Source organism: Danaus plexippus (assembly GCF_018135715.1).
Source record: "Danaus plexippus chromosome 16 unlocalized genomic scaffold, MEX_DaPlex mxdp_23, whole genome shotgun sequence".
NCBI classification, from domain to species: Eukaryota; Metazoa; Arthropoda; class Insecta; order Lepidoptera; family Nymphalidae; genus Danaus; species Danaus plexippus.
In genome coordinates this window covers 3,119,703-3,131,718 of record NW_026869851.1, presented here as the reverse complement: position 1 = coordinate 3,131,718, position 12,016 = coordinate 3,119,703, and the positions used below count along the sequence as shown (strand labels likewise).

Sequence of the window (12,016 nt, the reverse complement as noted above, 5' to 3'; positions counted from 1 at the left end):
GTCTCCGCTGTGAGTAACGGACGCGAATAAACAATATTAATTGCCCGTTTCATTTCCATAGGGTCAGGCCTGGCCCTGTTTTATTATTGCGGGCGTGGGAGGACGCTTTACATATTCATTTGTGCTTATCTGCCATCGAGATGGCTATAACTGGTCGTTTGTGGTCGTTTCGGCTCCGACGCCGCTTCGGAACCGGAGCCCCATAATGTCGGCTTAAGAAAACGCCTAATGCGTTGGAACTTATCGAGTGTATGCATTCTCATTTTAGGCTGGCCGACTTCCAACTTTAGGGCAATGCTTCGGTTACCGTTTTAGGTATAAAGACATTACATTGAAATGTACATAGTATTTCTTTATTATTATCAGCTCTTAGATGTCATGAATAAGTCATAATTGCGATTCATTTCGTTAACTTATTTTTTTCCTATGTTTAGTGAAGTAATTTGAATGTCAAAACAATTAACATTATAACAAAATGAACAGAATAAACATTTTTAAAATATCGTCGATAATAATATTATTAACGCCACCGATGGCAACATTAAAGAGACTGGCCACAAAACAAGAAATGCCAGATTCGTAAATAAAAGAAAAAGAACGGGGCGCGTTCGAAATTCGAAGGATCGGAAAGTAATAAACACGAAATGCAAATATTGTAATAAGTATTGAATAGTTGGATGTATCAATACCGGTTGGTTTTACATAGACATTGATTTAAATTTGAGACTGGAAGGGTTACTGTGAATACGAGTAACATCAATTCATGGAATAATAATAGTAATATGCTTTAGTAGTTTCACAGTTAAATTAGCATTTGAAAGTAAGCTTTTAAAACGGATCGTCCAATAAAAGACTTTAGTGACAGTGAACCATGTTCTTTGGCTGTTTTATACGTAAGTGTAGGTGACCTCATACGTAAGTACAAATTCAGCTTAATATATCTACAGCGTTTTAGAGTTGATGACTGACAAAGCTAGCAATTACATACCGACGGTTGATCTTTAATCTTTAATGGTGGTTTTATGTTAAAAAATTATAAATATTACTTGCGATAGAAACGATTCTGAGAAGGTTTCAAACGTTTTATAGCTCGTGATTCATACGTGTTGTGATCTTTGATATCCTTTTGTACAACGTGTTTCTTGGGAACCGAGCATTTTGTTACATATATTTTTTTAACATCTATGTTTATAGAAATTTTCTCAGGAACATGGCTTATAAGATGCACGTATGGTATGATTTATGTTTGGGAGATTGTGGAAAGGGAGGCGCGAGTATACATGCGTTATATAATAAATAACTTTAATTAGCTATTATGAATGTCAGTAAAAATATATATAATTAAGGGACTATTGCAACTGTGATCAAAGATAACATCGAAATTGACACCATCCAAACGGAATTGTAATTGAAAGTAGTTAAATAATAAAAAAATATACGTGTTGCGATATTTTTTTTTATAAAATCAATTAGTCCGAGGAATGATAGCAATGTTATGTGAAAGGTATATGGGATATCATAATCTATCAGACGTACCATTAACAAAGCTTTCTCGATGTACACCGGGGTTTATAACATGGCGTGGCTGAAGACGAAAACAAATCCTGATGATGCAACCATTACCCTTAGATGAATGCATTAACTAATATAGTTTTAATGGCCGTAATGAATACGGTTTCACCTCGGATATCAATTGGATCGGGGGTTATTATAAAACTATTAAGGTTTAACAATATGTTATTGTGCTAATTATTTAAACGCGTTTCATTATATCTTTGATAACCTTGATATTTTTTTTACCGTGGTTTAAAATGTATTTTCGTATGTTTAAACTAGTCTTAATTATTGAATTCAGTGTTGAAAGTCGTATCGAAACTTTATGGTGTTGCTATTATAATACAGGAAGTTGTGGTTAAGGGCGGATTAGAGCCCGTTTCAAGATTTTAAAATTATTTGATATCTTCATAGACTGCTATTCATTTTAATATTCTAACGTCATCCAAACGATATCTTTTAATACTCGTGAATCGTGATACGTGGTTTCTTTGTATATACAAAAAGTAGCACTCAGCTTAAATTAATGGAAAAAATTCCAACATCTGTCAATACAGTGGCGATACATAGCAACAAAGAATTACTGAGTAACGGCGGACATACAAACTATGTGAATGATGCTCTGTCCAATAACAGAGTCCCATAGAGACCACATGAGAGCGCTTCTGTCGCCCGACCAGCATACAACGACCCGCCTCGCTCCTTCATCACCGCCGCGGACCTGCGACGCGACATACGATCGGCGGGGGACGGGAGATCAGCACGGTCGGTCAGATTTACAAAGACACGTTGTAAGTGCCGAGCACCTCCGCGTTTTAGAGCCGGTTGGCGAACTTAATAGAATACACAGAGACGACTCTATCTTGATGTGATAAGACGCTATTTAGATCGATAATTATTTTGTGTGCTGAAGGCGAACCGGGTTCTGATGTTGAATCGTCGTATTATTGCATTGTTTTCGATGGTCGATATACATCGGACGATTCCTCACTAGAACACACTCACTACTGATACGGAAACATGCGATGTATGTAGGTCGAGGTGGTGAGCGTTACCGGGTTAAAAAACATGTTCACAGACGGATATTAGAAGGAATTGATGGCTCAATTAGTCGTGAGAAAAACAAACAAATGTTTAGTCTGTACCAGCTACGGATCGACGGCCTTGTGTTAACTGTCGACTGTCGTACATTAAAAATACACACTTGTTGGTGTGAATTGGCCGATATTGGTGCAAGTCGGTCGATTAATCATGCATGTATGTAGAAATTTCTTTGTAATCAAAATTTATACTAACATACCCTTGTTGTGAAATGCAAGCAAATTACTGACGACAGCACTGTTTTATCGTGAAATGCTTATGAAGTCGCTATACTTTACAGAGTACATTTGATTTCTACTAAGAATTCCACTCGGGGCTGATGTTGCTTTAATTAAAAAAAAATAATTGTTACATTAAATACAAAACTATTAAATTCTCCACACGTTACTCTTCAAACTGCATTTTCCTGGTTCGAAGACGTCTTAATCTTAATATAAGTATTGTAATTGACCCAACACGACCTCACGGGTCGGGCTTAAATAATAAACGCGAGACTCAATTAGCTCCAATTAGTCACAGGAAGACCGAGTTATTTCTAGACTTAGTCTTTCAAACGAGTACAAACGAACAGCTTGTATTATTTGTGTATAGAAAGATAACATATAAAAAAACATAACATTTTCGCGGCGCTGATTCATTAACTCACAATAATAATATGTTGGACTGTTGGATCCATCACCGAAGACGGAACAGCTCCGATGGAGATGAATATCATTTGTTATTGTCAATTATAATGATACGGCCGGTTTGACTGGCGGCCTATTGTTGTATAGCCGGCGTGCAAAGATGGCGGACACCGGCGACAAAGTATGCTAGAGGAGGGGGAGGGGGGAGTTTTTAAATATTTATTATATACAAATATGATTAATGTATTAATTAATTTTCTCAAATTTATATAATAAATGAAGTTGTATTAAATTCAAGTATAGTAAATACAGTTTATTCTCAGTGTTCGGACTGGCCATGGTCGGGATTATTCAGCCAACAGTGTCGGGTTGTGCCGCTCTCCTGTCAGAGGGTTCTAACTTCTGTTCCGTAAGACAGGGATTCTATTTGACGTACAGCACACAGACACTCTGATATGGATGAAAATGTACTACATTAGACAATATTCACGATTTTTCTAAATGATTCTTTTAAGATTCAATAAATTAGGTTCAAAGGATACGTGGTATATATGTAATTTTTCTATTTTTTCTAGTGTGTGTGTGTGTGTGTGTGTGTGTGTGTGTGTGTGTGTTGATTTATCATATCGGACATTTTATCATGATAGTTATTGACTGACGGTTGGATTACGCGAATTTATTGCGTGCAATCATTCAACGAATCGGTGAAGTGACAACGACGCATTGCGTCTGCCGGCAGATACCTACCATCACCTTACACTGAGTGACAGGTCATTGGCATAGAGTATATACTGCACAGATTATGTCATTGAAGTCTAATAGTTTGATATTACCTATATTTTTTAATCAATAAAACCGTAATACTAATATTAAATTTCTAGTTTTATATGGCAACCCTAACTATAATTTACGAGGGTATGCTGTGTACTTGTGTTGTTAACTGTATTAGATTAGATCAAAACTGTCACATGTGTTAGGTTGATCACTGTTCATTTAGCTTATTGATTTTTGTAGAAGTACTCGGAAAATTTTACAAATATTAATAATTATTAGGTATTAAATACCCATGATTAAGCAATGAAATAAAGGCGACAATAAAAATCATTATCATCGCAATATTTAAGTCACAAAGCAAATCAATGTGGGTCGATGCAAACATTTTATTACATATACATATAACCCACTGTTTGAATCTGCAACACACACATTACTGTCTTAAAAAAATCACGTTTTAAATCGATGCATTTTATTGATTTGCATGATCAAGTAATACAGACGGCATACATTTTACATTGTCTCGTGTTTGGTTACTTTGTTACTTGTACATATATTCGTAATCGTAGGTAATAACATATCTAGTATATCGTCGTATATTCTATATAAACTCTAAATTTGTTATCCGATATAACGTAGCTGTCAAGTTTTATCGATGGCCTTTCATAGAATCGGGGTTAACCAACCAAATATCCAGGTCTAGATACGAAGAGTTGAACATCTTGTGCAAGCTTCGCTATCAACGAACGTCTATAGGAGCCCCAGATACAGCGATAATTTAAACATGTCAAATAAATATAGATGGTATTAAACGATACGGGGTATATCGGCGCTCGATAGAAACTCTGAACAATGTGAGGAGGGGTCAGTGGTATCATTAAGACGGTTTACGGAACAGAACGGAGAGGAAGCGGTTTGTTAACAGAGCTGTTTGAGGTATGACGCATCTGAGGCTGCGTGCTAGCTCGACATTTGAGTTTATAACACCTTCCATCTATAATCATCGAAAAAAATACTTGATGAGGATACTTGTACTTCTTACATTAGTCACAAGCTGATACGGTTTCAGCGTCAGGATGTATCTTACGGGACTGTACACACGAAACAGACCGAACTATAAATAAGGCGGGCTCCTCCTACAATCATCTGTAATTTGGTGCAATAACTTGTATCAATATTAAATAAATTGGCCTCACCCGCGCGCGCCATCACTCCACGTTAATAACCGACGCCGCGGATAACTTAAAACATAATCACCGACATTCACATGTTGAGAATGACGGCTTCTCAAACAATAGATGGAGGAAATCATTTAACCGTTTTTAAAAGGAATAATGAGAAATAATGTAAGGCATTAATTAACATGTATAGTAAACTACCGGCCGGCCCTCTACGGACGACCAGCGGAGTTCGCTTTAGTTCGCCTTCCCGAGATCACTGCGCCGAGAAGACAAATGGTCTACCAACAGATTATAAATGGTTCCGGTACATCGATCGTTATATTTCACGGTTTGTGTTAAACTAGAATTAATTTAAAGAACGAGAGAGAAAAACGTTGCCAGATCGTAAAAATATAACTTTGAATTGCTGTGTTATGGTGCGTTGTTCGGCCGAGGAGCAGCGAGCTCGTTCTCAAACAAGGCCGTATACAAACAACAGCAGACATTCTACACCGCTCCCCGTGGACCTCCAGGGTTGGATTAAATTTCACATTAAAAAATGCTTAACGACATCTGCTATTGTGACGTCGACTTCATGAAGTCTCCGAATAAAAATATAGAAAACACAAACATAATTGGCTCAATGTTTTGGAGTCCCGAGATATTGTATACGAGTTGATCATGTCAGCGTCAGTGCTCGATAAGAGGCGTTGTCGCCAATTTCCTCCCTAACATTTGCCGCATTCGGTCAGAAACCTTAAACGGATGACGTCTTGGCACCTGGCGGACGTCTCCCGTCCAAGATTCAGTAGAAACTTGGCACGTCCAGCAACACAGTTGCCAATATGAACACCGGCGATTTGGCAATCGGCGCAGTCTTGACGATCTTGGCCACATCCACACCTTGTACACAGCGGTTTTATGTTACCCTCTGCAGGCTGTCGACGGTAGAACTCGACATATATTACTTAAGTTACACTTGTAACAATATATTGTGAGTAACATATTTACGTGAACGTGCAATTTCACCAACAATTAACAGTGAACGACTGTATGGGGAATCGTGACTACAAAACTCAAAACGTAATCGATTTTCACATTAGCATCGTGCATTGTCCGTTGCGTGCGCTCGTGTCTTCCAAGCCGGCTTATCTGTTTCTATCGGAACGAAAAAATACTAATTAACTGAGACTAGAAAAATAAATGGCAAAAAAAATCTCGCCCGCCGTTAGGACCCTACCACGCGGGGGTTAGATTACAGACGACTGGAAATGGACCTTATTATGTACTCTTAGGGTGTGATTTTGTTGTGCTCGGTATAATACCCCATTGCGAGAGCGGGTTTAGTTGTTTTTTTTATATCTCTACCTGCTGTACAAACCCGAGCGACATGTGCATCTCCGTCTGAATGAAGGTTTCCTTAAAACTTGGTCCTCGATACAGTTTATTGTATGTACATACTACATATACCCCGCAGCCTAGAGAACCGAAACACCAAATCAAATGATATTTCTATTCAATTCGATCATCATTGAAAAATTTACGAAAGATTATTAATCTTAGAAAAATGTTCAATAACATTTTAATTATCGATCAACTTCAAGATTCCATCAACGATTTGTACACACGTCAACCCCGGGGGGTCCGGCGGAGGAAACTAATGAATGTAGAAACAATAGTCCACGCGAGTTCCGACGGGATACAGGAATATGTGTACGGGATAATAACGCCTACACCCGTGATGTAAGGTACAATACTGTACGACATCTGGGAGAGGATAGACCGCTTCCCGCTACCATAACCTTTGATTGGATATAGTAACTTTCATATAAAACCAAATAAACCCTTTAAAATTATATAAAAACACATTAGTCATGACCAAAAAATTCATACAATAAGTCTGAAAGTGCTTATATTAGAATCGGTCCTTAGTAAACATGTGTTTGCATCACATTTATACTGTCCGTATTTAGGTAGACCATAAAAACTCGTAGCGAGCGTTACAGATCAATGTTAATTTAAAACCCGCTCTGAACACAAAAACAATTGCATTAACATATCCAATATTTAAATTTGTGCTTTTGTCTTTGATGAATATATTTGCACTCGCACTGAAACCTTCGCGTGGACTGATGAGCTAGGTTAATTCATATTGATTAAAATATAAAAATAACATTTAATATTGTTACGGAATAATCGAAATCGATTTATAACTTATGATAAAAATCGATTTATTATAATCGTATTTAAATTGAACCCGGGATTGTTCTCGACCATCTGATCCCATCATGACGACGCATAAATCCATAATTACTTTTTATACACGCAGACGATTTGTACGTTTATTTTATAAAAAATATTAACAACAGATAAAATTCATAATAGCTATCGGTAATAGGGCACCAGAGACTAGTTTGTATATTTTATTTCAGCAAAACATTCACTTTTTTGCTGGATGCGCAATAAATTCAAAATAAACATAATTATTCTTCACTTTTATTTCACACACGGCTTCCTAGTCCCTTGATAAGTGCGGCTTGCATCGCTATATGTCATGTTGTTCTTACCCGCAAGTGTTGACATATCCAATAGATCACAGACGCTTCCACACAATACTCAATAATTCCATTACGAACAATTTAATTAAATCCTCTTGCATATCCTATACTAATTTAAAGAAATAAGATTGAAAATGCTAAGAAAAATATATTTTTTTTATGAGCAATATAGTCGGCATTACTTTATGCTGTAACGATTGCTGTTCACAAAATTACGTACTAAAATGTAAAGTAACAGATGTGTCACGATCTGTCGTAAACGGAAAGTTCTCGCAGACCATTATAACACGAGCCGTGCGGATCTTCAAACTTTATGGATATCGAGGCATATACAAGAACGGCTAGGGTCTGCCCGAGCTGGTGGTGGGGGAGCCATCATCTCTTGATATCGATCTTCCGTTACAACTCCCTCGAGTTCGGAGTCCTTGGACGGAATTACTCCAGCGATTTGTGCTGGAGGGTCGTTTGGCTTTTGGTTTGGCATATATTACACATAACTCTTAATTGGTTTTCCCTTTTGCTTAAATACGTAAATAATATATAATATAAATTATTATCATATGGTATTAAATCATCTTATCTATCGTTAGCGTCTCCGAAATTGTTTGCCGACAAATATCCCCATCCAGACAGAAACGAATGTAGGCACAGACAATACGAAAACGAGTTCGTGAGGGATGCCTTATCATATGTAGATAGGCGTTCCAAACTACCATAAAACGAGCCAGCCACCCTCCCCGGCCGCCATAAAACGAGGTCATAGAAAGGAATGGCTCTGTAAAACGAGGGTTCAACCGTAGCCGGTCGCTAAAGCTTCGCCCGGTCTACATCCAAGTGATAATAAGCTGATGGTGATCGGTCGATATCCTGTGTTCACTATTTCCTAGGATAACGCGGCCCTGACTCCTCAGGGCTGTGCCACAGAGCACCTCTCCTGCATATGTAATACTGATAACTGATCGATATTACTCGCGTTTTATTTTCTGTCATACTGTTTTTATTAACCCTACGACGCCTCGTGAGCCACTGTGAGCCACCCCTGCCTGTTTAATGATTTAAATAATCAAATTGCAGGGGACGTTGTATAGAGCTGGTGTCATTGTATACGTTACTCTGCGTCTGTTTGTGTGTGTTGTATCAGTTCCATCACAAGTCTCAGAGTATATATATTTGAGATGCCATTGAACATCACGTTAGTAGTAGTTCTCACTGATTACATTAAAATGTCTTCAATCGGACACACAAAGTATTGTGTAGAATATTCTTAGTTATTCGTTGGTTCAAAATTATTATTTTTTATTAAAAGTATACAGACCGGAACAAACATTCGCCATGTTATCTGTACCGGGAATCGAACCCGTATGTCTTATCAATGCCAGGTGAAGACGGGCCGTTGAAGTGCTCGTGTAGGCCAGTACAGGGGCGGTTGCGAAATTAAATGGGATATAAATCATTCGGACGCGATTAAAATAATATATACATATATATATATATGTTGTTTTTTACCATATAAAATTAACTATACCTATGAGCGATATGTCATAGCCATAATTTGTATTGTAGGAATTTATTTATAACACGCATGATACATATGTACGTACATAATAATTTTTTTGTTGTTAGTAAATACATTAGTAATTGTCCAAACTCTATTAGTATCTATTAGGACACCATCATTTTTTGTGACAATGAGTTACTGTATACAAAAATTTTACATAAAACACAATCATTACATTGTCACATAAAAAGTAACAGATTCAGAAGTATTTGAATATTACCGTTAAATAATGTAAATAGGTTTATATAAAACTGTTCTGCTAACTTTATACGCTTCGGATCCCAATATAAAACATGCCATAATGTGAAAGAGCTTAGAACCAATAATTATGTATATTTTTATTTTATTTCAATATCAATGTATAATCATTATTACGCAACTGCAAAAATACGTTATAAATTTAATGGACGCAGCTTTTGGGAGTCATTAGGATGTAACGAAGAGTAATATCAGCTTTTAACTGACCGTACGTACTGTTTAGAGGACTGGCCGGGAAATGACGTCACTGCTGGGAATACACCTGGACGGTGGATATGTTTTTTAATTTAACGCAGCACAGGTTTCAGACGTACGTACAATTGTTATATTATTTAATAGCACGCAATGCTTTTTGAGATAATTCAGCGTTTTTATTGAGCTGAGGTGTGTATGCCGGTGTTACTTGAAGGCAATATCGCCCTTACGCCGTAAGCATTAAGAATCATAAGTGCGTGAAGTGTAATGACAATAGCTTCACAGTTTTTACAGCCGTACATTCTTTCTGGTCATTGGGTCGGTATTTCTTTGAGATTTATGTGGATTTTTGTCATATCGGTCTGCGAGGCGCGGTCGTAATCCATCATTATATGTTACACACGCGTTTTAATATGGCTGTTACTAATTAAAATTTAATATACACATGGAGGATTATATTAGTATATAAGTTCTCTTACACGTCACGACATGTCGTGTCGTATTCGTTTCGTGCTCAATTAATAAATTTTAAAATTCTTAAAACATTATAATTAATATATATTTTTTACCAGCAACAGAAATAATGTGTTGTGTGAAATAATTCTGTCTATTTTATATTTTTTTGTATTAGAAAATGTATTTATAATTATGATGTGTATAGCTAGATGGTTTCCGAGGTTAACTATTAAGTAAGGTAAGGGTCGGATGATGGTTAACAGGTATAAATTACGATAATATATCATTTATACTGGAATCGTTTAAATGAAACTAGTATTATTCGGATATACTACGCGGATTTTATTATTTAAAAACTAGATAATCCCGACGTTTCGGTTACTTTTCAGCAACCGTGATCGCGGGCAGACGAGGTGTACCCGTGATCACGGTTGCTGCAAAGTAACCGAAACGTCGGGATTATGTAGTTTTTAAATAATAAAATCCGCGTAGTATATCCGAATAATACTAGTTTCATTTAAATGAATAAAACTCGCGAAAATCTTAGATCTCATTATATACTGGAATCATATGAAAATATTCTTAGTACAAGGGAAACTTTCAATATAGTACAAAAACTATGATCGAAGTTTGTTCACATATAGTATTACTTCACGTTAACTTGGGTTCAGGCTTAAAAAAGATTTGATCTCGACACAAATACACAAAGAATTATCGAAAAAAGATATCTTTACAATAAACCAATATATATATATATGTATTATAGGGAGTCAAGAAAATTCTAACATACATAACGTTTTATTTGTATGTATTATATTGTACATATATAGTATGTACGTGGGTTCCTGTTAGCTAATGGTTTTGTGGGTCACGCTCTTAGGATCTTACCTGTTTCGAGGACTCTGTAAACGTCGTTTATATCTTACGTTTTTGTTGAAAATACATTTTTGTTTTTACTGTAGCTCCTCATATTATAGTTTGAATCGTTATTATATGAATGATATACCTACCACTGTGTCCATTTTGGGATGAAATTTACTTGATTTTTTTAATGATGGCGACCAGTGACTTGAACAATAATTTCATTAACTGCCTTATCTACGTACAGTCAGTCTGTTGTGTTGCTGCAATGGTTATCAATATTTTATAAATATGAAACCGATGATGCATAAATATATGAGAAGGAGTCGGCCAGCGCGTCGCAACTGTTCAAACACGTCACAGATTAAAAACCGCCCCCAGAAGCGTTATAATTTAAAATAAACTGCGCGTATCGAATCGACCAGCGGAGGAGGCCCGCCGTTACGCAGATTTCAATGTTTTACAACCATTTCAATGGACCCCCCGGACCTCCCCGGGGCCCCCGCGGTCGTTATACCCACGGGGCGAGGGAGGGGGATGTGTGAAATGGCACGGCTCTAGCTATAACGGCCGGTCCCCCTCAGGGTGTTCCGTATAAAACGCGTAATAGAATTTCATTCCTCCCGTTGCCCATCTAACATTGTTAGTGAGGCGCATGCGTCCTGCCATCAGCCACGCCGCCGATCACCATCGCTGACATACAGCTGAATCCCTCGAGCGAGGCTGTTCGGGACACCCTCGGAGGCCTGGTGTGGGTTAAGTATATCGTAACTATGATATGAGAATACATTCATATACAGCCCCATGATGACGGACGAGAGCTTCCACACGAAACTAAAATTCGGAAGACGTTGTAATAAAAATATAAATGTCATATACAATTTATTACATTTTACAAATATTTACTTGTCTCGA

At 37.1% G+C, this 12,016-nt stretch overlaps 1 protein-coding gene across 1 annotated transcript in view; it reads left to right on the top strand.

The window, feature by feature from the left end:
- LOC116771665 (zinc finger SWIM domain-containing protein 4-like) overlaps nucleotides 1-12,016 on the top strand; it is a 31,722-nt gene that overhangs the window by 870 nt on the left and 18,836 nt on the right. The window lies entirely within an intron of this gene.